At 45.1% G+C, this 3,533-nt stretch overlaps 1 pseudogene; it reads left to right on the plus strand.

Moving 5' to 3' along the window:
* The first annotated feature begins 1,022 nt into the window (after window positions 1-1,022).
* Window positions 1,023-2,421, plus strand: LOC117853542 (probable diphthine methyl ester synthase; annotated as a pseudogene).
* Window positions 2,422-3,533: the final 1,112 nt, after the last annotated feature.

The raw sequence follows: 3,533 nt of genomic DNA on the forward strand, positions 1-3,533 counted from the left end.
ACATTTGGCTAGGCAGCTCATAATTGGGAGCAGTGACATGCCATAGTTAATACAATATATGAAACCAACATACTCAACCAAGCCATTTAGGTATGGTCTTGTGAATGTAAGAAAATTCTTTCTTTCTCGACAACAGATGAAAGTTGAAAACTGGCATTAATCTGCAAAATCAACAAGATTATAGAAGAAAGGTAGATATAAGTAGAACTTATGCAATCAGATTATATCCAGAATGTTACCACGAAAGCTTTATGCAGATGCATGACCGTAAGGGCTTAACAGTGCAGTGGCCAATGAGGATGGTTCATGAACGTCAGAAGCAAGTTGGTAGTGGATGCCACGAGGGAGGAGGGGCACCGCCATCGAGGTGAGCTGCCTAGCCAAATGTCATGATTTAGATAGGTTCGGGCCGCTGAATAGCGTAATACTCTATGTCATGTATGTTGTATTGGATTATTCATGCTCGATGGGATTTGATCCTTTGGAGGGGTCCCTGCCCGCCTTATATATCTGGGAGAAGAAGAGTTACAGGTTGGTTGTTTACTAGAAACTAGTAGGATACGACTTGAGGAGTCCTACTCGGTCTCCACGAGTAGTTTCCTGGTCCTAGTCTAGCTCCCAGTTTCCCATATAGACCACGTCACCCTATACCATAGTCTTCATGTCAAATACGCTCGGGTGCATAGCCCTGTTTGTAGGATTGTATACCCTATCTGGTGGGCCTAAATATGTATATACAACAAACCTCCGAGTACTTTATAGTTAAATACGGGTGCTCCGAGTTCTTCTGTTGATATTGCTGACTTGTTATGGTGTTCTCCGAGTACTTCATTTGGTTGAGTCTCAAGAAGGAACCCGAAAGGAACCCGAGTACTGCCAAGCCTCGTGTTGATCTTGAAATCTTGAATCTTCCGTTGCTGAATCTTCAAGTTTGACCATATCATGTGAGATCTTCTCGTGACGAGTGCGATGAGTATACGTAGGAAGGCCCATGCATCTCCGGGTGCGGGCTCCCGCTGCTCTCCATCCCCGCACCCGCCGTGGCCATCTCCGATATTTCTGCCAATCGAGGGCCGGCTGCAGCGCCAGATACTGCGAGGAGCGGGGTCCCTCGGGGTGGCGGCGGCGGAGCAAGGCAGCACAAACACCGCCGAGCACCTCGCTCGCCGATCCTCCTCCTTCCAATTCCTCAGGTTCAATGCCCTGCACGGAGAGGCTTGCTCCCTCCAGCCGCCACTTCGTCCTTCACCCACCCGCTGCCGCCACCATGCTCTACATCATGGGCCTCGGCCTCGGCGACAAGCGCGACATCATGGTGCGGGGGCTCGACGCCGTGCGCAGCTGCTCCAAGATCTACATGGAGGCCTACACCTCCCTCCTCTCCCTCGGCCTCTTTTTACTCGGTGGCGCTCACCAACCTGGTACAGCTCCCTTCTCATGTCTGTCCACCACCTGTTCAATGAAATGCCTTCGTGGTCAGTCCGGGGAGCTGTTGCTCACAGGCGTCGCCGCTCGCTCGTTTGTTGCGTCCAGGAGAAGCTGTACGGGAAGGAGATAACGGTGGAGGAGCGCGTCGACCAGGTGCTGCTCGAAGCCGCCGACGTGGATGTTGCCTTGCTCGTGGTCGACGACCCATTTGGGTAACTGTTGCTTTGCTTCTTTCCCATTTTTGAGTTGGCTGTGCTGGAGCTTCTGTATATGGCAGATATGTGCTCATCTCTCAAATAGAGTTCTGGATACGAGTGACTGAATTTGGCATTCTGTTGTTGAGTTGGTGTCCATGAACATGAGGATACCAATGATGGAGCACACACCAAGCACTTTTAGTACCAATATGTTCTTGGGTCAACTTGTATGCATGAATTTCATCTAAATTTGTTGGATTGTGTCACATCCCATGATTCATAGATGTATTTTAGGCCTAGAGTTGATTGATTGTCTCCTTGAGGCTTGAAATCTGTTCATCATGCTAGTTCCATGTCTATACATGCTAAATTTATGCCAGTTACATATTTACACCTACCTTTGTTGAACAGTAGGCAAGAGCTTCTTTATTTTGTGCTTATGTACAAACACATGTATGCCATTGCGCATGTTGGAAGTCTGATTGGGATTGCTTGTAAGCTTTTGTTAGTGTTATGAGTAATTTCTTTTTCTCTATTTCCATTGGGATGGGATTTTCAGGGCAACTACACATACCGATCTGGTTGTTCGTGCCAAGAAAATGGGGGTAGAAGTGAAGGTGATTCACAATGCATCCGTCATGAATGCAATTGGAGTTTGTGGGTTGCAACTTTACTGCTATGGAGAGACTATCTCAATACCATTCTTCACAGAGGAATGAGACCAGATAGCTTCTACAAGAATATTCAAAATAATTCCCGGCTTGGGCTGCACGCGCTTTGCCTACTTGGTTTGTGATTCTTGCCTGACCTTTTCAATGTTATATTAATCCATTGTTAACAAGAAAATAGGCAAGTGATCATTAGTTCATGGCCAGGTGTAATGTGATATAAAGTTAAATCTCAGCACATGATACACTGATAAGTGATTAGATCTTGGTCTTGTATCTTGTAAGCAAATGCAAGCAATGCTTAAACTGTTAGACTGCCACAAAATTAAGGTATAGTTTTGTTCAGTCCCTCATCTATGTGATTTAAAGCACAAGATCTTTCTTATCATGTTCATTTCTGTTCCTCTATAAGATTAAAATGACACATTAAACAAACGCACGTTCCCGTGGAGGACGCAGCGGAAGCGACTTAATCCGGTAAGGTGAGGGTGCCTAGCTGCTAGCTGCACCCATGAAGGTGGAATCATATGGAGAGGATCTTGCTCCCTTCGATCCCAGCATAGGCAGGAGCCACAAATGCAAGGTTTCTCTCTCTCTCTCTCTCTTAGTCACACACACAAACACACCTTGATGCTGCTTTCTAATCCTTATTTATTTGATTAAATGCTCATGTGAACCTATGATCTATGTTGCCCCGTGATTTCTACACTAGATTTGATCATTCGAGTGTACTGGCGAAAATTGCTAGCTTTAGTATCCACTATCAATTCTTATTCATCCAGTTAATGGCCTTGTTTGTGAGCTGCCTTTTGTTCCTGAGATCTGGCATGCATTGTTGATAATAATGTGCTGTAGAACATGGCTTTTGTAGTGGTCTTTGAGATTGACGAGTCAGGTCCCATATTTCTCTCATTTTTGTTCTATTCCAACAAGCACTAATGGATTATTGCTAGGTATTTTTTGAGAGCTTTCTTTCTCTCTTTCATGAATGCATGCTACCTGATGTATTCCAAAATGGATGGGATGCTTGCACCAGATTGACCGTCAATGAACAGAAGGCAATGCTGTGCTGCCAATTAAGTTGCCTGGTGATGTTTCTAACATGCATTCTATACTATCTAGCATTTAGATTTCAAGCTACTGTCGTATCTGGTTTGTGACTGTATATTCTACCAATCAAGTTGCCATGTTTTTTCCTGTTTCCCTCCTAGATCTTTATTTTTACCTGCAGTGTGATGCT

This window comes from Setaria viridis, chromosome 4, assembly GCF_005286985.2.
Source record: "Setaria viridis chromosome 4, Setaria_viridis_v4.0, whole genome shotgun sequence".
NCBI lineage: Eukaryota > Viridiplantae > Streptophyta > Magnoliopsida > Poales > Poaceae > Setaria > Setaria viridis.